General features: G+C 40.6%; 1 long non-coding RNA gene across 1 annotated transcript; it reads left to right on the top strand.

Moving 5' to 3' along the window:
* The first annotated feature begins 8,065 nt into the window (after nt 1-8,065).
* On the top strand, nt 8,066-16,715 carry LOC121233263. Its single transcript, XR_005932256.1, has 3 exons — nt 8,066-8,075; nt 10,448-10,453; nt 16,683-16,715. It is a non-coding gene; the product is annotated as an uncharacterized LOC121233263 (long non-coding RNA).
* The last annotated feature ends 7,657 nt before the right edge of the window (nt 16,716-24,372 follow it).

The following is a 24,372-nucleotide window of genomic DNA, read 5'->3' as shown; positions in this document are numbered from 1 at the left end:
AGGGCCCTGGGTAAGCTGAGTCTTGGAGGAAATGGAGCTGTAAGTACCGCTGAGCTGGTGCATTGGGTTAAGGTGACATGGACATCCCACCGAGACCAGTGGTGCTGCAAAGGAGACTGGAGGGACTGGAGGAACCCAGTCACCTCCCGCCTGTGAAGTGGTCCAGGAGCTCCTTTGCCCCTCAGCTGTGCAGGGCAGGTGATTTGTGTCTTGTGGCACTCAGCTACATGATGACTTTAGTCTATGACAGATAAGATCAGGCAGCTTGAACAACCTTGATCTAGAATAGAAAGAAAACCAAGGCAGCAAAGACTATGAATTTAAAATGAATCAACTAATGCAGGTAAACTTGATATCCTTATTTTTCATGATACAATAGTCAGCCAGCAGATAAAGTGGGTGCAGCAGAAAGAGTCTGAATGATGAAGATGACTGACACCAAATTATGCTACATTGGAAAGTAGTTTGGAGTAACAGTATAAAAATAGAATAGGAAAAATATAGGTTGTGTAGTGGAAGAAGCACCCTTGCTTCTAGGTGTACTTAGCTGCGGAAGTTGTGTAAGTGAAATAAAACATAACATTGCAAATTCTACAGATGTTTTTAAAATGTTAATGGGGAAAAGTTACATGGGCAAGGAGTTAACGTAAATTTGTTTGAAGATTTTTTCAATGTATATTTTTTCTTATTAATATGATGAGAGGTATCTCCTCTTTAAAGTTAGTTTCAATATGAAAGGTGGTGTCTACCAGGTATTTTAAGGTCTTTGTACAATTCTCATTTTTAAATCATTGAGGCTTCAATTAGTGCCAAAAGAAACAGCAGTTTTTTTTTTTCTTCTGGCCTAAGCATTAATGCCATTTAACAAAGATACTCCATTTTCAATAGCATTAAATCCTAAATTCATCTGAATGCTCTAAAATGTCAATTTTGTGGTGTAAATTTATGTATGGGCTTAGATTTAAATTATAATTCTAATACTCTAATTGCAGGAAGCAACTTTTTACCTATAAACAAACATACTGCATCTTTTCAGGTATTAAAGATTTTTTCCTGAACTATATCTCTAAGGCCTAAGCACACAAGCCAGTAGTTCTGCATACAAAATATGTACGGTGCAGTTATGGTTGCACTTTTAAAAATTTATTGCCCATGTAATTGCACAGTTATTACAGTAAATCACATAACGTCCAGTATTACAGAATGGCTTGAGCTCTCTCCCTGGCCCCTCAGCATCAAAATAGATATCTGGAAGTTAATATGCATAATAACTTAGAAAAAAAATTGAACACATGTACCGGAGTTCTCTTATTTGATCAAAAAAAAATGGTTAATGGGAGGAAAAGAAGCAGCAGCATATAACAATGTTGTTTCTGTGATAAGCTACATTCTGCTCAGGTTGCTACACATCGCAAAGCATATCCCAGCCAGCCTAGTGATTTGTTGAGACAAACTTCTCTGGCAAAGGTGATCCTAGATCCCAATCATGCCTTGTTAAAAAGGCATAAAAAGAAGATTAGCATACAGCCAGCAGGGCTCGTGCAGTGGATTCTCTTGGCTCATCTTGAAGTGCTCCAGTGAGGTCTGGCTTGTTTTGCACTGTTCAGGATCATTTCTTTTGCCACTCATGGAAGTCTCAATGATTTAAAAATAATAATAGCACAAATAGAACACATGACCTCTAACCCATTCCTCTTTGATTAAGTCTCATTTTATAACAAAACTATGACTAATGTCTCTTCCTTTGCCTTCAATAAACTATCATATAATCTGTCTATTATTCTTAATATCCTCTTGCCCCAATAAGACATTTGTGTTTTGTTTGGATTCCCCTGAATGGGGTGAATATTATATCTATAACCTACTGGAAAGCATTTCTTCTTAGACATATTGGCAGGGCTAATTTTGTTTTTACAGGTGTTTGTACTTGGAAAGGGGTTAGCCACAGTCTTGAAGGCTCTACCGCACTGGTACATCACAGGAGCACAGTGTGCTGTGGGTCCTTGAGCTGTTAACGGGAGGCAGGGAGGGAAGGTTAAATTAATCATTTATGCTTTATTTATACTTTCTCTTACTTGTGGAGTTGGACAAGCGGATGCCAGTTTTCCTCAGCTAAGGGCTGTCTGTTTGACATGATGTTTGATATCTGGCAAAGCATAATTTATGCAATTTATATTATATTATAAATCAAAAAGAAGGAAATACATAGGAATTGCTGCAGTGCTGCACTTTTGGCCATCAGTTGGACAAGCTAACTAAATCCCCAAAACTTGTCTTGAGAAATTTTGCTTGGAATCAAACAGAAGTACCAGCTCAGTACTGTTTTCTTCTTGTCTTTGCTGAGATTTCTCTTTTCATTGTGCTGTGAAAACTCAGTCATGACTCAGTTTAGTAGATTTCTTGTGGAATGATCTGAGGGAGATCTTTCTGGAATAGATGATGCTTAACTACTTGATCCAAGCTAGCAAGCAAGAGTAGACAAAATTTGCTTGCTTTTTTTTTTTTTTTTTCTCTTTTATTTTGGGGTTCTAAATGCACAATTCCAAAATTCAAATTATCCTAATTTAAAGAAAGTGTACCTATTCAGCAAACTGAAAAAAATAAGAATCCCACAGACTTAAAATATATGCTTACATTCCACCAAAGGAAATAGACTCAATGTTTTGCTGAATGGGAAAGGATTTAAACACATGCTTAAGTATTTGCCTGCATTGTGGTCCCAGGCTGATATCACCTCCTGAAAAGGGTACCCGAGTTAACTGAGCTCACCAAACTAACTCATCATGTCAAAGAGATTCATGAAACACTGCTGGATGAACAAAGTATCCCTCAAACTTAGTGCAACTGCACAAGAAATGGTTTTTTTGGAGCAGAAGGAGAGCAAAGACAAGCTGAGGCAGCAATGGGCCCAGCAACAACATTAAGTTCAAAAGGGAAGTATTTGCATATCTCCTGTTAATTATGATTTTTCTCACCAGAGGCTCTTCAACAGGGAATTTATAATGACTTATTTTGTCTTTTACTGACCACAGCACAATCAGCCATGGGCATGTACCAGGCAGGGTGAGTCCGGTCACTGGAGATGACAATCCTTTCTAAGAGGTCCTCTTTCTGATGTCAGGTAAGGTCACTGCAAAGCAAGAATGACTGCCCTGCAGTGTAATAGCACTGCAAAACTAGTGACATCAAAGCCAGCAGTACTGAGCATGACTCTCAAAACAGCTCTACATGTGGAGTTCATGTAGGTCCTTTTTTTTGCCTGGGAGTGCTTTGAATAAGGTAGAAAGTACATGTGTTTATTAGTAAAAGCGTTGCTGTGGCAGAAGCACAGTTCATTACCTCATTCTTTTGGCGGGGATTTGCGCTTTCCTTTGATACATCTAGTACCTATTTCAGGCATCAAATCTGACAAGACATTAGATTTGTATATCAATTCCCTTATTCCTTGGCAAGATACAACAGCAGAAAAATCTTCATTTCTGTCTAGTGATTGCATATAGGAGCACAAACACACTGTACTGGCATTTAGAATGACTATACTTTTAAGCTAAAACTGGTTTGTTGCAGGTACTCAGAAGCCTATAAATGCTGAAGTAGCTATGTATATACCGGTGTGACTGACTTGCACAAATGTTATCAGAGGCACCAAAAAGGCATTTGATTGATAGACAAACAAGCAGTTAGCTGAGTTCCAAGGAGTCTCATGCTGCAGACCTCTGGACTCCTCTACTCTCTCATGGAAATGAATGGTCTTTGGGGGCCAGGTGGAAGAAACATGTGGGCTTTATTGTATAGGTGTACAGGCTAAATTTAAGATTTACAAAACAATTTAACAAAGGGAGTGATAGGCAGTTCATAGAAATATATACCTAGGGTAGAGAATATGTGGTGAACACACCTGCAGAAGGTGACCACGTGAATAGTGTACACCACTTTCGGAGGCAGGTTTTCTAGGCTTCCTAATTATATCTGATCTATTAGTCTCAGAAACTATCAATGGTGGATACTCCTGAGAGATTAGCTTGCATAAGAATATTGTTGCCTACCTGGAGAACAATGGGAAATATATAAATAAAAGCAAATCCAGAATTGTTCTGAGAAAGCATTTCTCACAAACTCATTGCTTAGCTATTCTGAATAAGCTCAAGTTTAAGGAAAATCTAAGAGGAGATACTATTCCAATACACACCACCAAATATGTGTGTTCTACATGACATTACCAAGAAAAATAAATGAATTATGTTAACAGATTTAAGTTTGCCATCAAGGACGACTTCTTTCAGATGCTGATATAAAATCATGGAATAATATTGCAAGGTAAATAATATAATCTAGCGGGATTTCAGACTTTAAAATGAGTGAAAATAGAAGGAATGGAGAAAGTCCTCTAAGATGTCTTTTCACTTTGGCTTGGTCAGCAATGTTTTACTTTAAGCTATTAAACACAGCGATCTGGTACATACTACCCACTATATGCTGAATTCGAGGGACACAGATGGGAAACAATACTTTATATTTATAATCACACTTCTTACACTCTTTCCTTATTTCTCTGTTGCTAGCTGTGATTAGAAGTAACATACTGCAAGGTGTGTTTTGAAATGGCTGCATTCATGCTCTTACCCAAAACCACATTTTTTCTAGATGAGAAACCCAATTTTTAACGTTCTCTTTTAATTTCCTTTCAACACGTGTAAGTTAAACCTCTCTCAAAACGTCCAAATTTACAGCAACTACAGTTAAAATATTTCTACATAACTCCCTGCCTGCAGATTTCTACTGCTGATAGTCAGCTGCTAAGGGATAAGGCCGCCCAGTGTTTTTTTAGAGAAGGGAACAAGAAATCTCTGTCCCTCTTAAAGCTGTTTTGTCCTCATACTTGGTGGGTTTTCTTTGTTAATCTGAAATGCAATCTCAGGATTTCACTGTTTTTGGTGAAACTTGTGCAACTGTTATGGGTATCCCCACCACCATCACCTTGCTCATGCCCTCGCACATCCTGCAAAGTCACGGATACACAGATCTGAAAAATCATGGACTACAAAAGTCATAGATATTTTAAAAGCAAATAAACATGGGGATCAGGAACCCAGGACTCCAGTAACATCTGCAACACACATGCAGCCTTATTTTTATTCATCTCTTTTGACCCTACTTCCTGGATGCTCATCTGCAACACCATTCCTGTTCCTCTGTTGTTACGGGGTGGTCAGACACAGATCCTGTGTGGGATAATACCTTGGCACCTAACCTGCACTTGTGAAACATTAATCTCAGATTTTGTCCTGCAGCACAAGTCACCAGCCATATGTTCTTGAGCAATGTTTGGTTTTGGTTTTTACCTTGTGTAACCTAACCACGTAACAAAGAAGCATCCAGGTATGGATGCTATTTTGTTTGTAAAATCAAGGTCTTCAATACAATTATGCAAGAAGCTTTGATTCTGCTCTGCTGCGTGTCAGTCCCTTCTACTGAATGTGGAGGGATCCCAGGGAGAAGCAGTCTGTGATCATGTATTGATATACCACAGGGTAACTGTGAGCTGCCATTTCCTGACTTTCAAGTACTTGATTTTTCCATCTAAAATAAAACTCTTTTAACATGGGTTTCTGCTTGGTGGGTATTTTTTGTGAGTGTTTTTTTGTTGTTGTTTAACTTCCTAGGTTTGTGGTGTTTGAGGCATTTTTTTTTGAAGAAGAAGAAGCTGCAACTATAACATGACCTTGAGCTACAACACAGTTTTTTGCCATTTACGCTACAAAGTATATTACCACATTGGCTGGCAACAGATGGTCATTATCCTTAGAGTGGAAATAATCTGTTGGGGGTATGTACAGTTTGAGAGTGGCTGAAAATGGGATAGTTATGCTTCTTTTCCTGAGGATTGCAAATAAAAGCAGGAAAATGATATTTTTTTTTTAGAAAAAATCTTTCACTGCAGTCAGGACTAGGCTGAATTTTGTCTGGTAAAGAGAAGACATCTTTAATCTAAGTTTAATCTCTGACAAATATCAAGCAGGAAAGGTGATGAGACCTCTTGAAAAACACTGGCAAGTATCTGACAATGTAAAGTGTCAGGCAAGCTAAAAGGTAAGGTCATCATCAGCTCTTGTATAATAATCACTGACTTGAATTATTCTCTTGAAATCTACTTGCTTGAGAAGAATGCAGAAGATTGAAATGATAGATGCACAGTGAAACTCCTACATCCATATTATGAGAAATGAAAGGGGACAATGTAAATGAGATAGGTGAAATATCCTGATAAAAAGCTTAAAAAAATAGTCATGTTTTCCTGTGAACTTCTCTTGAGAGCTCTGTGCAAATCACAAAGGAGCAAAGGGGATTGTAATCTAGAAATATGAAGCAGCTTTCTTAGACTTACAGGCTTCCTTTGATACCATGAGTTACAGAAGAGCAATAGAGCATCCCCTGCATGACAAGAGATTAAAGTACGTCTGTTTATCCCACTGAACAGTTAGTATTTTCCCCACTGTCTGATTGTTATTATGAATATTCATTTTAGTGCCAGCGATATGTTTGACCCTGCATTAGACACAAGAATAAAAGGCAAAACCTATGTAATTTGCATTTTAAAAATATACTTTTAGGTCTGTGGGAACCAGAGGTGGAGACACATTATACAGTATGGAATTACTTGAAGTTGCAACTAATTCTCTGGGGCTCTTTATAGGAGGCAATATGTTGTTCAGACAGGTCTGAACATGAGATAAGTCTGTTATAACCTCATTTCTTGTTGTTACATGGTTTATTTCACTTCTTGTTATTTCCAGTAGTCTCACATGAAATGCAAAATATAATAGCTATATGGTGTAATTGCTCTGCAGTATAACACATTGTTCATAATAATGTCCCAGACTACTTCTTTTAAAAACAGCACTCAGCTTAGGGGGTCTACAAAATCAGAAATTCATTTAGTGTCCTCTCAAAATTTAAATAATAACTACTGCCCTCAACTCTGCCTACTCCGCTGGGTACAGTAGAATAACGCCAGATCTGCACTCTCTGGAGTAAGGCCTCCTATTGTCACAGTGAAAGTTATATGCACAGTGTGATTTTGCAGTACTTATAAAAGCCCACAAGCTGGCCAAAACAAACCCACTAAATGAGAATGAGAATCAGCTTTTCAATGTGTAAGAATTATAATCCATTATATTTAAAGCCAAGATATAAAAAAAGATACTTGGCCAGAAACTGTGTAGTTAAGAATCTGTCAGCACGTCCATTACGAAGTCCTACTATCAGTCCTTAATAGTAAATGAATGTTAAACACTTCAGCAAGAGAGTAGCGGGTGCATATGGACAATAGCTGGTTTTACAGCTCCAGCATATATTACCAACCAGTTTTCCTTCCAGAGAATTAGAGCATGTTGTAGTCTTGTCCTTTATTAAACAAATGCATTTACTATCTGCAGGAGCAGAAAAAGCCGCTTGAAAACAGTAAGCTGTGGTTTTTTCCGCCTGCAATGAAATCATCTCAGTTATGGTGTTACATCAGTTAAAAATAAATTGCTTCTCTTTGAGTCCCTGAATATCAAGTCTCACACTGAAAGGTTTTTTTATTTTTCTTCTTTATTCCTAAGGAATGATTTAAAATCTCTGAAATCAGGTAGCTATAACAGAAACTCAGGCTGATTCTTAACATCACTAGCCACTAGTGGCTGAATTTCTATAAAATGTGCTGTTGCAGGTTCCCGTGGTCCAGGAAAAAAGTAAATGTGGGAAGGATTAAAGACACGTTTCTGCTGAGACAGAGAATGTCTGTAGGACAAGGACGGAAGGCTGCTGGCACCACAGCCCTGTGCTGCGTGGTGGAGTCCAGCTCCAGCCACGGGCAGGGAGCCACCAGTGAAAGGTCATAAACATGCAATCAAGTGAGGCACAAGAAGGGTGAAAGCTGCCAAATGGCCTTTGGGTCTTATCCTAGCAGAGTGCTGCATACATGCCTGAGAAAGCCATCCGTGCCTCAGTCCTCTGGCTACACAGGTCCTCGTGTTGTGGAAGTGGTGGGATTTCATTGCTCACATGGAGGAGGTGCGAGTCCTGCTGCAGAAGTCCTCAGGAAGGGCGATGATGCTCACGGAGCAGCTCCCAGCTTGCGGGCCTCCTCGCTTGGCCCCCACTTACCCCAGACCAAGGACTTGAGCCATTTCTTGGCAAAAGAGTAGATGTTCGTCATTGCAGATTGGTGCCTCACGGCAGGATTTGAAAAAAAATAGAGTTACTTATGAGAAGTTATATTGCCTTGGGTAGGATCAGTCCCTTCATGTACAGCCAGGTTCAAAAATCTTTCAGCTAAAGACCGATTCACACTGGCATCAGAGGAGTTGAAAATTAATTATGTCCACAGTGAGAAACTGTAGAACTAGTGGGAAGAAAACCAGTAAAGTTGTTTTCCGAGTGGCCTTGGGGAAAAGAGTGGGAAGTTGCTGGTGAGTGGAGCTTTTCAAGAATCAAAAGGACACTCAAAATCCCTAATTAACTTTAAAGCGAATAGCCCTTCCAGTGTCACAGTTTCCTTCTAAAAAAATGAATGATCCCAACATTTTGTGAGGTACTTGCCATTGATTTTGTTAGGACACAGAAAATTTAATGCACGGACAGATGTGCTTCAGGGAGTTTTTACATCAGGCACACCTTTAATTTGTTGATGGGAATTATTATTTACTTCCTGGGAATAAGAAGTGTAATAAAGTCTGAATTCTGCCTATAATGGGCATAGTGGCCCTTTACAGCCTGGCCCAGGCTCAGCTCTTTAATGTTCTTGGGCTGAGGCTAAGCCTGAGCTCAAAGAATTGCTGTCAGGCCTTGCAGGCACTGGAGCAAGAAACGCTGGGAAATACTTTCTCTTCTCTCCTTACTCCCAGTTAGGGAAGTGAGGATGCAGTAAAATATATCCAAAGGACACTATACATAAGAATTTAAAAGGCATATGAAAACTGAAGCTCTCTGCCTCCTCCGTAACTTCAGTAAGCAGTAATTTCCCATGCCATCTTCCTTTTTGGATTAGATGTTTTCATTATAAGCTAATCTTATATTATACTGAAGGTGACTTCTGCACCAGCAGTAGCAGAGGAAGATGTTAATCTGTCTCCTCTAACTTGTCTTGCTGAGAGCTGTTCCAGAGCGTGAAATCAAAGTTTCCGATGCCATGGGGCTTAACTGGGAAGAGGGCAGAGTACATGCCTTTTGAAATTAGGAAGCCCTTGTTGTGCTGCTAATCAGTTTTCAAACTATTTTTGCTGCATGCAGGCATTATATTTAGCCTTTCATCTTTGAACATGAGGGATGAACAAATCTATGAAAGGTTAAACCAGTATAGCTTTACAGTTATTTCATGGCTTTTCATAGTGCTGCTGCCAATGTTGGGTGTTAGAGAGGCTACATCTTTGATCAACTGTGCAGCAGGAACAAGCTGAGCTTTTGGAAAACGTTGCTTTATTTGTCTGTGAAAAGCTTAGTTTTCTAATACTGTTTTGAAATGTATTAGCATCACAGCTACACCATTTTCAGTACCTCTGTCATTTTGGAAATCTTACCTCAAATTCTCCAAAATATTCAACTGGGAATTGAAATTCCAGCCAAATTTAGTGGTAATCCTCAAAACATACCTGAGTTCAGACACAGTAAAAACATGCACCTGGTATGAGAGTAAATCCTCAAACTAGGCATTGGCTCAGTGGGGCTGTGTGTGTGCACCTGGGGTCTAGATGAATGTGTTTCTCTTAAACAGCTCTTGCCAATTACAGAAGTCCTGGACTGAAAGTGCCAGGCTTTAGGGGTATCAAATGCCTGTGATACATTATCAAATTAATGACATGCAATTAATGGTGATGGGAGAAAGCTGCTGCAAGTATCCCCACTGGGAATTCTTATAGACTGCCAGGATCTGACAGATATAAATTGACTTTAATAAAAGTCACAACAGGAGAGCTGAGACCTTAATTACCAACATGCCAATACTCAGTGAGTTGGAAAGATTTTGGTCTGAATACAATTATTATTAGCTTTCCTATTTTTAAAAATTGAAAAAAGAAAGGGAAAGGCACTCAAAATAGAAAAAGAGATTATGGGAAAAGAAATGGAGATGGGAATTAATTCTAATATACATGTTTATGCTTTTATGTACTTTTTTTCAATAAATGCCTGAAGAAGAATGTGACCTCTTGTGACCACCTTTTAAAGACTTTATAAGTCTCTTTCTTCTAGTTTAGCCTCCCTTGCTCAGCTTTGTATCCCTCACAAACCTGTAATGTTCCATCAATTCTATGAGATATGCCAAACAAACAGCATCTTGCACTTCGACACTTCATTCCAAACTTACTGAGCTTAGCTTTGAACATGTCCAGTTAACCTGAATTAAAATCACCTATGATTTTCATGTTTTCATTTAATTTTCTCCTATTGTCTGGTCATCTATTCCCAGGTTGTGGTCCCTGCATAGGAAGGGCAGACTTCCTGAGGTGTTTGAGAAGTTCCTGACACAAATCCAGCCCTAAAACCATGTTTTTCATGACTAGTGATTTCAGGAATCTGTTACACAAACACCACAAGCAAGGGTTAAAACAGTTGTTCAGTACTGCATCTGCATGTATGCTAAACGCATCATATATGACCCAGGGCAGTGACTTGACCCAAGTGTTAGAGAGTTGTTTTTTTTCCTTGCTGCAGTTATTTTTAAAATTTCTGAATTGTAGAACCAGGATCTCTAAGTTAGTCTAACTCTGGCTTTAAAGGGTGGCATATTGCTATGAAATCTGTCTCTGTGGATGGTAGCACTATTTCCCAAATCCTTAGCCCTGTGAGGGTAAGAAATCTTATCTTAGTGCAGATGTCTAGTATGGTGGGATCCTGCTGCTTCAATAGGTTTTCTCCAGATAATACAACCACATACAAATAACAATGAGGTCTGAGTTTTTAAATAAATTAATTCCTTTTAGAATGAATTGGTTTCAGAAGGGCTTACAGAACTGTAACACATGTCTAGTGAGTATTGGGAAAATATTTATGGAGACAGAAGAGGTGTGGTGACAGTCACTCAGCACTCTGAACAGCTTCGACATCATAGTCCCAAGAAAATATGTAAAAGAGAACCATGATTATAGAAAATATGATTAAGCAGCAAACTTCAGACACTTTTTTTCTGTTTTGTCATTTGCAATCTCTACATGCAATTATGTAACTGTGCCGTAATCAGTCAAAAGGCTTGTGTACTTAATTCATATTAGCCATTCATTGTAGGTATATAGACATGTTTGAAAGGACAGAAAGATACTGCTGAAGGAATCTGCAGATATGAAGTAGTGTGGACAGGTATTAAAATTAGTATTCATTAGAAAGGATACTCATTCTTTAGTAATTAACAATGTGAACTCCTTTTGCATTCACTAAGCTCTCTTGGCATACCTATGTAAAATTTCCATTTAAAAAGGCTTTAAATTGCCTGCTGTTTATGTTGTAAAGCACTGACAAATGAATTTTGGCCATGTCTTTGTGCCAAGAGTACAGACTTGTGATTGGATTTTTCTTTTTCTAGCTACAATTTTACATTACTGCATCTATACTGACTTCTGGTAGTCATTTTCCCCTGCTAATTTAAAGGCTCAAACACATCTAGGAGATGTTGTATTAAAGAGAGAATTTTTTTTTTTTCTAGACAGCTACAGGATTTTCTTGATGAAGAGAAAAGTAAATCTGAATGTCATCAACCCAGAATAGCAATTTAATGAATGGCTTTCCCCAGGGGCAAGGTGCGGGCGCTAAAAAATATACAAAGTACCAACCAACCCAGTTCCCATCCCTTTGGGACTTCACCAAGTGTAAAGTGTAAAAGCAAAACAAGGCCCTTGCTTGTATCAAAAAGTGTCTCAAAATAAGTACGTTTTTTAAAAGGCTCACAAAGAGAAATTAATCTTTTCCTTTGTTTATACCCTTCTCTATCCCCCCACCCCCAGCACTTTTATTCTGAGCGCAGGTTATACTTGTTATTGACAATGAGATAGATACTCTTTTAGGCTTTCCTTCAGAGGAGCACTGAAAAACAGCCACTGATATGTTTATTTGAGAGCTGAGGCTGGGGCAGAGAAAATAAACACTGTCAATATGTTTGGTGTTAAGGTGAATGGCATCAGGTCCTCCCAGTTTGACTTGTAAAGTCTTAGCAACTACGTTGCTGTGTGCTGGTGTTTTAGCAGGCCGTAGACTGGCCTCTGAAAGGAAGGGAAAAGTACATGATGTTTGTACAGCTGAAAACAAGATGAAAAACCACAGGCCCCCTCTCACACTCCATTAGACCCTAAAGTCCATGGAGTACTGCACTCAACACATAAACACTCAGTTTGTGGAAAACTTTCTCAATGTGTGAAAGAAGGGAACAAAGCCTGGAGTCAGAACAATGAACATCTATGTATGAAGTGAGCAGCCAGTGCAAAACGCAACGGCAATGCTCAGTTAAACAAACAGTTGATACAGGAACACATTAATCACATTAATAACTCCCAATAAGAACTCTTTGGGAATGCGTCTTAATATTCTGAGTGGACTACGATGTGCACAGTCTATAGATGATACAGTTATTCTTTTCTTCTTGCTTTTTATGAATGGAAATAAGAAATAATGCCTCTGGCGTATGCTGGCAGACACCTTGGCATAAGCAATAGGACGGCCTGGTTGTACATGTACTTTACTGGCAACACTTCTGCTGCAATATTTTGTAAGAGTGTAGTTAAAGAAAATCAATAAATAAACATGCAAACTTGATATACAGTTGTGTATATTGGAGCTCTGCTCTAAACTGTCTTCATCCCACTATCTTGTGGAATAACAACGTAGTATTGTCCTGTGTCATTACTTTGCAATAGGAAACAGGGCATAGGGAAAATGATAAACAGGAATGTTACATTCCGTTATAAAAACTCCTCCTATGTTGTAAAGAACAGTAAAAACTTTTTCTACCTTGCTCTTTGAATTCTCTGGGGGTATCTAGCTACAAATTTCCAGAACCTCTACAGGTTATGAGTCAGATGTGCAATCAACATAATGATATTAAGAATTACGCTGTACAAAGCCTTGACCTTAGGACTAGCAGGAAGGTGACAGATGCAGTGCTTACAGCATCTGCAGCTGGATGAGCAGTCTGAGCAAAAGAACTTTGTTCCTCCAGATATAAGAAAAGATTAAAAACCTTATTTCTATTCAGGCATGGGGGTTGTTTCAATACTGTACTTGCCAGCATTTCAGAGCACTGTATGTCTGCAAACAAGTAAGATCTTATTCTCCCAGCTAGAAAATTTATTTAGGTAAGGAGGATCAGCTGCTTAACTTGCATGGTTAGATTGTGTCAGCAGAGGGTTTGATAATGTATGGCCTCTTGTTCAATCACAGCACTCTGGCACTACTCTCTCGCCCTTTAATCTGGGCGTAAGAGTTAGAGCTGCAGCAAAGGCAGGGTGAAAGGGGCATGACAAAAGTGAGAAAATATGCCTAAGCCCTACCAGCTGCTGTGAAGAAAGAGGGGCTGGAGGTTAACAGGAGTAGACAGGGCAGGAAGCAGCCACAGTTGGGAGGAATCTGAGAAAGAGATCCAACGAAGAGATCACTTTGGGTTTCAAAATTCCTCTCTCTTACCCCATAGGGCTCCATTAATAACAGTACAGATTCTGATTAGTCTGTGGCTAATTGAAACCTATACAGAGAGAAAATGGGACTTTTAAACCTGCCTGTTTGTAGATAGTCAGGGAGGCAACTGAATTATGGGTGATGAGCTGAACTTCAGTTGAGATTTTTCAAAGAAGATTGATGATCACTTTGCTGGTATCTTGAATCAGTTTTTCAAAGCTGTACAGTACCCTCTTTTAACAGGATAATTTAATGAATGGTTTAAGGCTTGGTCTTGAAGAATACAATGTGACAGTCTTCCAATTATTAGCCCCAAATGCTGGACCTTTAAATATATTTCCTGACTTCCAGAAGTACTGAAATACATCTCTTCCAATGACTTTAGTAAGCTTTGCAGGGTGCTACCATGAACTCTAAAAATCAAGCTGATTTTCACTGATGTGTGTGTGTGGAGGAGGATTTAAACAGCCTGACTGTAGAAAATCAAATGTACTTCTCTGACTCCTGGCCATGATTTTCATGCAGCTCTTCTAATTTCCATCAAGAAAGGCTAAATTAATTTTGGTTTAGACTTGATTCTGAAGGTGAGCTTGTCTATACCCCTTTCTTCAGTGCCACATGTCATGAAAGCCAACATGCAGAAATGCACATTTTTAAAATCATACACTTTTCCCTGGCTGGAAGCTCAGCTCAGTCTTTCATTAATATCAAACAGACAAATACAAAATTATTATTGTTGTGTCCTAATGCATTACTTCAGGATTGATGTTACTGTAGCCTGGTTAGAATTATCTTTTTATGGGCACCCCTTTCTTGGGGTGCTCCAGTGAGCCATCCTCAAGGAAAATCCTTGGTCTGATTCAGGGGATAGCTCACCTTAAGAATCCATCCCAGTCAGCAGTATGGACAAGACTGCATCAGGATTAGTTTCCTCCATCTCACACATTTTTTGACGCTATGCCAGCAGGCTAGGTACCCTAAACAGCCTCCTACTTCAGGGCATATGGCACATACCTTCAGTTTTATGTCATACAAGCACCACGTTGGTGGGCTGCAGCCTGACCCTCAAGTTATTTCAGATGCACTGAAATGGGACCTCCTCCTCCTTCCTGCCAAAAAATCAGGTAAGTATGTGTAGGGCCACATGGGCCCAGAGGAACCCAAGGGCCAAGTAACATGTAGCGAGGACGTGGCCAGTGAGCACTGGAGGGATCCTGCACCAAGCAGTGTGAGCATGGGCCACTCGTGCCACCCGTTACACTGGCTAACGATCGCTCCCTGGGTACCTTGTGTCGACGTCGAGACACAGATGCTGCTTTATGGGCCAGTGACTGCTGCAAGCGACCCTGGGACCAGGAGCAGCCCTTACAGCGGACAAGGTCCAGCATCCTCCCCTCCCATGCTGAGCCTGCTCTGGCACGGGGCTCTGCTTCGCTCTCTTACAGAGCTGCTAATTTTTGTGACTTTATTGCAAGTCTAATGGTATTGTTTGTCTTGTTAACACTGCAGCACTTGCAATTATTACAGGGTTTCTAGCTGTCAGGCTTTCAGACGAGTTTTGAAGCATGAGCATGTAATGCTCAAAGATGAAAAAAAAGAATGTGAAGTGTATTTATTTTGACACTAAAATCTCATGATTTAAAAAACAATCTCCCTATTTGGAGATGACTCCAGAAACAAAGCATTATAAATGTAATAACAAGAAGACTATTACTAAGGTATTAAATAGCCTTTTGTTTTTCCTCTTGCTCTTAGTATTTCCAATTTATTATGCAAAAGACAAATTATCGGCAGATCTCTGAAAGGTTACCTTAATTTCCTAAGGTACTAAAAATCTTGAAATAGAAAGAAATGTAAAGCGAATATTATCTGAGATAATATACGTGCATGCACATCTCAACCTATATTTTCACATTTTGCAATTTAAGACATATATTTTTGTTTAAGTTCTCTTTAGAAAAAAACATAAACAAATGAGTGGCATTTGCTGAATAATGTTTAAACATTTTTGTAATGTACCTCTCTTGCCCCCCTCCCCCCCCCCCTTTTTTTTCCCTGACAGTATTAAGTCTGTAACACAGAAATCCTCACATTCTCCAGATGGTAGCATAAATTTTCAGGTCAAGTGATATTAAAAATAGATAATAGCCCAGACCTCATGAGTCTCTACAGAAAGACTAAACAGTCACAATAGGGAATATCATTGTTTTGGTTTTCTTTATGAGGTTTTATGTACTCAGCTGTTTCTTCGCCGTGCTCTCAGTGCAGAGAGACCCTGATCATTCTGAATTCCAGTTCCACCTCACTTCCTACCCTTTATACTTTCTAAGCCCCATGCCACACAAGTCAAGGGAAATATATCCACACAGCTGCACCATCAGCTCTTAATGTGCTCTCCACCGCCGATACTCCCGCTCCGCACTTCAGAGTATTTATAACTGGCAAATGAGTTCTTGAATAACCTGCTCTTACAGCTCCTTTGGAGGAATACAGTCCACTCTGGGGCATTTTGCCTTTCTGATTAATGGATGGCGCGTCTCTGAAAATCCACTGATAATAAACTGTTTTAAGCACAGGAAGTTTTGAAAGTGTGTCATAATAAAATATATCTTTGAGTAATCATATTTTGTAGGCAGACAGTAGCTGCCAGCTAAGGGGTTGAGCTTGTCTCAGATGGTTCCCCAGGAAGTCTTTGAGGAACTATTAAAAGATGAGAATAGCTTCAGGGGTGACACAGAGCCCCACCAGCTATTTCAGCTTTTATGTCTGGTTCTACTTGGGCCAGATCTTAAATAGATGTCTCTCACATGGCCATGGCCATTTGCGGTTCAGAAAAATAGCTTTTCAACCATGAAGGCTGCTTTTCACACCCAAGTGGAACTGGCAAATAGCCAAACCATGTGCATGGTTCATATTTACACAGAAATAACATTTTAGGAGAGAAAGAAGCTCTGTGGCTTATCAGTTTCTTTTGACCTGCATGCCTAGTACTTAGACTTTTTTTGTCAGTCCACATTTGGTGTTTTATGTTTTTTCTCCAAAAGACAGAAGATAATGAAGATAATGATCATTCTTCCATAATGTCCCCTTCCAGTGGGATGGATATGTCATTCATAGCTTGACCTTGATGTATACTTCATAGTTACGGCCTCTCCAGGAGATAAACACTGCTGGGCAAAACACCAAAGTGTACTCAGGAATTAGAGTGAGGAGCTATTTTTAAGAAATAGAGATAGGCTATGTCTACTTTAGCAACTACTGTAGCACAGCAGGAGCAAGTCTGGTGGGCAAAGCGGTCAGTGCCTAGGACCTGACATCCATACTGTTCTCATTTCAGGGGGTTTACTTCAGCATCAGTAAAGGCTCTGAATCCTGGAACGAGAGCCTGTGAGCAGTTAGAGGTTTGATATCGGTCTCAAGGTTTAATTTCATCTGAGAGGAATTCAGTTTGTGTGCCCTGAGGTTGCTCCACAATGTGACCCATGTGTGGTAAGTGGAGCCATTAGATGATTCTCTTCAAAAAAATTCTCCTGACCTAAACCATGACGTTAATATAAGCATGGCCAGCATGCAACAGAATGGAAACAGAGTTCCCTGCTGAAATATAGCTTTTCTAATTTCAATATTACATGCATAAACTTTAAAATCTCCAATCTGCAACTACTGGGGGTGGGTGAGGGAGAGCGCATGAAGCGCAGGTGCAGGCTTCGAACAGCAGAAAGTTATCCACAGTGCGTCCGAACTGGCTGGGCAAGGGCAGATCTGCTCCGTGACAGCAGAGTACTACACCTCTGAGCAACGGTACGCGCTGTGGTCCTGTAGGCATGGTGTACAATTTCATATCCATGAGTCACATGGTAATGTCAAAATGCTCTCAGTAAATTATACTGTGCTCCCAGCCACAGTGAGAGCGGCAGCTCTGTAGAAACGCAGTTGCAGGGTTTCCAGTATACGTTCTATAAGTTCTCACTGGCTAGCAGTGTGTCGCCTCTGCTGAATTGCCTTATGTTCCCTTAAATTTCCCTCCACTTAAAGCTATTTGAGTTGGTATTTTCCCTTAAATGCTTTTTGCCAGGCAGCTTTTTTTTACTGTTGGTTTTCCTGCATCAAGAGCGATGTTCCCAGTTGTAAGGCCCTGCACCTAAGCTCATGTTTTTGTTCGCTTCCTTTGTACCTACACTGGGGTTCCTGTTCCGCGATGCCCAAAGCAGCATGCGGTGCTCCAGGTGTGGTCACAGCAGCCCTTTGTACCAGGACGCAGTTATCTGTTGTGATCTGTGCTCTGTTCTTCTGTTTACACTTCCCCATGTTTTGTTTGCTTTCCTAACTGCTACCAGAAGTTGGGTTGCTGTTTTTAAGTGTCTGTCAACAGTCATCACCAAATCCTTTCCCTGATCAGTGTTTTGCAGTCTGTGACTGCAGAACATACTTTCTACTGTTTTTGTCAACACTCCTCTTGTTATTTTCTGTTTATTTAATAGCCTAGTTAATCTCCTCTATCCATGCCTCCCTTTTATTCCAGGTTTTATTCATCTCCTTCCCAAGGGTAGAAGCAGCCCTTCCTGACTGATAGCTTTCTTATAAGCCCACTAGTTCATCTCTTTATCCTTTTAGGACCCACAGAGTAGGCTTAACATTAAAATTCAGTGTCAGTGACAGTTGTACAAACAACCTCTGTCTTATCGATACTATTTTCATCTTAACCCCCCCATAGCTGAATATTTCTATGCCTGCTGGTACTACTTCTGCTATCCAATCAAATGTATGAAATCACCTTTGGCATATTTAGTGCTTTAACTTATCTCTTGCTCTTAAGTAACAGGATTAGCAAAGGAAAATAGCTCCAGGTGAGAGATATATATATAGGGGTAGAGAAAAGGCATCTGAAAAATTATTTAATTTGTGTGGTGCTGGGGAAACACAAGGTTTGGTGAAAGCCTCTGTAGCATTAGGAGGTTTTGAGACACACCTAAGGTTTCTCATTACAGCTGCCTCAAGTTCTTTAGTAATTCAGGACCAATTTGAATCTGCCTCAGTAAATAGCAGAACTGTGTGCAAGTGGACATCAATATTTTCTCTGTGAAAGAAAATTGTGTGTGAGAGGCAGCTGGAAATTTGTAACAAGTTTATCATGAGCATAGTATGTATAACTCTTGATCATTATACTTCTTGTTACATGGAAATTAATAAATCAGAATTGATCACATGGTAAATGAGCTACTTTAAAAATTCTCTGTTGGACTTTCCCCTTAATGGCATCAGAAGTTTGGTGCACATCTGAGAAGCTGCTAGAGAGGCAATTTGAGTAAAGGAGGAAGAAAAATGCAGATACTCAGTTTAGGATGGATTTTTGAATATGAGTAGTACCCAGTTTTGAAAACAGACTCCTTTATCAGTATTAAGCTCAGCATTTAAAGCAATGTGGTTCCTCTGCTAACCAGGCCTCATGTTTTTGTAATTTCCAGTTACTTGATTCTGTTGCAAAGAACAGAATTTTGTTTTGCAAAGGGGTTTGACATTTAGCTGTGTATTAAACTGGCACAAAACCTGGAACATTTAACATTTTCCAGAAACCAGGCTTCCCAAATGTCTTCTTGTTTTGGATTGATGGTTCTTCATTTGACAAAATGGAAACATTTAATTTTCTTATGGTTTGTGTGGGCTGGATTTTGATCATATGTTACATGAGTATGAGGTAAACTAAGAAAAAAGTAAATGAAAAGTTATTTCAGAATAAAAATTGAAATATTAAATTGTGAATGTAGCCTCAAGGCATGTTTTGAAATTGTCAGAAGCGCTGTTTTCTTCAGAATGAAATTCCAGTAAACCAAACTGTTTCTGTCAAAACTGCATATTCTTACAAACAGGATTTGCATCAGAGTTTTACTAATAAGCCTTGCAAGCGTTAAATAATTTTCTTTCATTCTGAACCTTAGGCAAAGAAGAGTGGTCTGGCTTTTGAGACAGCCCCTAAACACAACGCCCTCCATTGCATCCCTTGCATATTTATTTCTTCTGATTGTGTTAGTATCCAAACAAAAAAAAAAAAATGACCAACTTGCTTTTCCATGTGCTTGACAATTTGTTAAAACGGGCTGAGTAAAATAATGAGAAAGACATGCAAAACAGAGATAAGCTGCTAAGGAAGGCAGGAGAAACATTCTTATGCAAAAGTTAGTTTGTTTGCTTTTTTTTCTTTGTCTGAGCCTTTCCTTTTTTGTTTATGTGTATCTTATCTGTCATAATTGATGTCACCTGTCACTTTCATACCCTCTCCAAGCTTCATTTCCAGTCCCCTAAACATGGCCAGATTTTTCTTCTGACTGCACTAAGATCTACAAGGTTATAATATTCAGGCTGCTTAACTGGAAGTCTAAATACTGATTTGAAGGATTCTCTTTAAGTTGAAAATGCAGACTGCAGTGAAGGGAAACACAGAAGTCATACAGAGTTTAGGAAATACCTGCTGACCCTGACAGGTACAGCCCCACAGGGAATGTTGTATGGCATGTTCAAAGAAAAGTCAGATGAACCTCAAGAATGTTTTGAAAAATAGTAAAGGTGAAAATAGTTGTATAGAGACATCATAATTTATTTCAGAAATTTATTTTAGTTGTGTAGTAAATACTAATTAATGCAAGAATTCACAGCCAGCTAGGAAAATGCCAACAATCCTAAAAGTCTTCAAAATAAAATCTCCAAATCCTGGGGGCAAGGGATGACAGCAAAAAGGCAAAAGCACCCCCCCCCCCCCCCCAACAAAAAACCGACTGTGACTTGAGCAAAGCATAGCCTTGCAGTGACAGCGCTTGGCACAGAGTGCTCCTGTACAGCTCCTTCAGAGCACACTGTGTATGTCGAAGTGATTTGAAAATATGCATCTGAGGGCTGAGCTTCTTAGAGAGACTGTGGTTTAACTTGGAACCATTTCCACTCAGAGCTTCATTTAGTCTAGTCTGTCCTGGGTCCTTGACAACTTTTGAGGATGGAGGGTCAAAGAGAAAGGTATAAGAGACTCCAGACTGCAAACAACAGTCGCAGAATAGGGCAGGGCAAGATTTAGCACACTCACAACACCTGAAATATAACTGTGCACTAGGGGGTGACCAATCATTTAAACAGTTACTCTCTATTAAATACATGTGCACGTTTCTCAGCCTAGCTTAATGTTTTAAAAGCCTTGGCTGCCATACCAAGGCAGCTATGAAGCATGTACACCTCCCTTTAAAGACAGTGAACCACAGCCCATGTATTATTCCATATGTACATGATCTAAATACTTACGTTTAGTTTAAAAAAAAAAAAAAGGAAAAAAAAAAGAAAAAAAAGGCTCTGGTACAAGTAAATACCACCTACAATATATACATGGAAAAAGTTTTCATCTGCTTTATGTTTTGATACGATAGTCTATATTTTGACTCCAGAGTGTGATGACTGTATAACTTTTCACATGAATTTCATTTTTCCTGTCAAGGTACATTATTTTAAGGGTGACAATAACTTGGCTTCAAATGAGGTGAAACCATCACAGTGATAAATGAGTTTCTTGAGGAGGGAGGTTATACCCTGGGAATATACTTTGAAAGACCACACACCTCTGCTTAACCAAGCTTGTTAGCTTTACAACACATTACAAATACTCCTTCTAATGCACATGGCAGTGAAGAGACCTGAGCACTTGACTTTTGAAAATACAGTGTATGTTGCATGGGGAGATTAATCTTGGTTTTCACACTGGCCTTTTGTGCAAGTCTGCTGTTTAACAGCTGAACTGTTGCCTTTGGTCCTTTCCTTGTTCTGTGGATATTTTTTTAATTTTTTTTTTTATGTCAGATTCCAAAAAAGATAGGTCAGGCTTTGACTTGCAACTTCTAGCTGCAGCCATGAGGAACAGCCTTACATAATTGCTGTGTAGTTTGTATTGTGATTACAAGGGAAAAAAAGTCAAAATTGTATCAAATTTTTAAAAGCATTTCTAGGCATCATTTTAATAGTTAATGAAACAAGCTGCTGAACTTCACAGGGTACGTGATTATCTTGCTAAGCCATTTCTGTATTGCTACCCTGACATTGTATGTAACGTAACTGAAACATGGAGAAAAAAGCCCTGACTTAACCCATGGATGTTAAAGAACACAACTGTCATCCACTGTGGAAAATATGCATCATGCTGCAAAGTTTACTTCTGCTCTCCTGCAGCTTTTTTGCACTGGATGAAGTAATGGCTGGGTGAATCTTTGGGGGTTGCATCAAAGAATACCTATGTGATGCTTTACTCCATTATATGCTTCACTCAGTGACTTTAAATAAGTTAAGAGCACAGCCATAAGATAGATTTTTTTTTTCCAACCTTCATTTTCTTCTTCAAGGAGTTGCCTGAGGGACAAACAGACTTGATTTTTCTTGTGATTAGATGCTGAAAGGATGGCAGAGCTGGTGTGTTTGGCAACATACTTTCTGTAGTGTTCTTCTGGACAGAAATACTAAGTTAAGGGACAGATTTGACTGAGATATCCAAATCCCTATTCCCACAGTGCAACCTCTGATAAATATCTTTCTCCTTTTCTTGCTCACTTAGTCTCCCTCTATTTTCCTGTCTTAGGAGAGTGTTTTCAGGGCTAAGCAGACCTAAATATAATGCAAATGGAACTCAACTCAGGTGTGGTTTTTCAGTGGAACTCAGTCTCCTGAGCTGATCAAAAACTTTTTCAAATATTAACTACAGTGGAGTCTGAGATCCTCACAGGCACTCACTTCTCCATGGCAAAGGGATATGTTGACCAGCATTGAAGTTTTGGAGCTGTCTCTGTGCTAGCCAGCGTGACCCCAGCGGGACTCGCCCCCTCGAGCACGCGGCGTTGGGATCCTGGACACGCTGCCAGCGCGTGATGGGAGCTGCAGCGGCACCCCGGTTCTTGCGTGGCGGAGCTGCGAAGCCTGTCCAGGAGCATCGGGAGCCCGCTGGGATCTGGAGGCAGTAGCATCACTGGAGGTTAGTCTCTGTGTGGTCGCAAACCCCCGTTACCCTGGACAGTAGCGAACTGGTCATATCTGGAACCAGGGTCCCACTGCCAGGAGAGTTCTGAAGAGGAGGAGGAGCAGTTTCCTCAGCGGGACCTCTCCCTTCCGAACTGGAGGATGTCATCACTTCCAGGAGCAAATGCAAACCCTCTCCGCTATGCAGGTCACCCCAAACCCTTTCCATACGTTTTGACAGATACTTGGGCAACTGACGGCATTGAGAGGAAGGGAAGGAAAAGCAACAGATCTGACACAAAATCTTGCACCGAAAGCGATCATCCTCCCGTGGGTGTCTCCCCTCCACTGTCGCCCTCTCTACCACCCCCCACCCTCCCTGAAGTCCCAAGCGGTGCGGGCCGTTCCCGGACTGCCCTGCCCTGCCCTGCGCTGCCTTGCCCCAGCCCGGCCACGGGGCCCAGCCCGGCGGTGGGTCTGCGCTTGGAGGGCTCCGTCCCAATCGGTGACTTGGGGCACCCGGCCCTGCCCCGGCTCGGGCGGGTTTGCTGGGCGAAGCAGCAGAGCCCAGTGAGCGCGCGCAGGAGGTGGGAGGCACTTTTGGGCAGGCAGAAGTGGGAAATCAGAATTAGCCCAAACGCTCGCTTCGCCTCTTACACAAGATATATATATATATTTAAAAATATAAAAGTCTACATGAATTTCTTTTTTTTTTTTTTTCCCATGAAAGATGGGGCCTACCCACGGCGACGCGTGCCAGATATAACACAGGCAGGTGCTGTGCAAACTTCCCACTGCAGCTCAGTCAATGCCCCTCAGTCCGGGCTGGTTGTAATCTCGGGGCTCTCGTGATGGACGGAGTGGTGTTTTTATGAAGTGCATAATGCCGACTGCTGCTCGCTCCCACTCGCCGTACGCCTGGAGGTGGGAGAGCAGAACACTGAGCCATTCTGCCCCGAGCGTCTGCACTAACCCCAATCAATTAGCACCTGCTTTTCAGGGCCCGGCCTCTCCTGCTGCCCAGACATACCTACGCAAGCACTTCTGGGCCGCTCACACCTGCTAATGCAAGCCCTGCCTGCCACACACAGGCAGCGGGTGAAGCTGGGTCGAAAGTTAATTGTAAATCAAGCCCTTATTTTACCTAGTTTCATCCCACTCTTGCTGAATAACAATTTTTTTGCATTGGCACGAAAGCTGGGCTGATGGCCGCCAATATTTGGAGTGAAAGTGACATTCATAAGGGCTGAGCTCCTGGCCGGGAAAGGCTGCTTCAGCGCCGCAGCCGGCTGCTGCGAGGGAAATGCTGCCTCCTCTGCCAGGATGCGCTGGGCTCAAAACGAAAGCTGAAAGCTAGAGCTGCTCTGCAACTATTTCCTCTTGAAGCGTTGGGGTTTTTTTTTTGGTAAATGTGTGACAGGTGTCTTTTTTTAGAGAGCTGCCAGCAATACTGACTGGAAAACATCCAGATGTTTTCAGGGTGAGGATTTTTCCAGGAGTTAGCTCTCATCTTTTTTGCGACAGCAAGTCCCCAGGTCCAGCTGTACCTGGAGCACTGATTCCTGATGACAGTAGTGCAAAAGACAGTTTCTGCAGGGCTTGCTGAACCTGTGATAGTCTACTGAAAAGCCTGACTTTCCTGCCACCCCTTCACTGAGGTGGAGTCCAAGCTGGTTTAGCTCTTCCAGGATCAGACCCAGAGGCTTCTATGCCATTAACTTCAAAGCACTGCAGCATATGTTCAGTTTGTTCATCCAA

Source organism: Aquila chrysaetos, chromosome 1 (assembly GCF_900496995.4).
Source record: "Aquila chrysaetos chrysaetos chromosome 1, bAquChr1.4, whole genome shotgun sequence".
Lineage (NCBI taxonomy): Eukaryota > Metazoa > Chordata > Aves > Accipitriformes > Accipitridae > Aquila > Aquila chrysaetos.
This window is presented reverse-complemented; position numbering and strand designations above follow the sequence as displayed.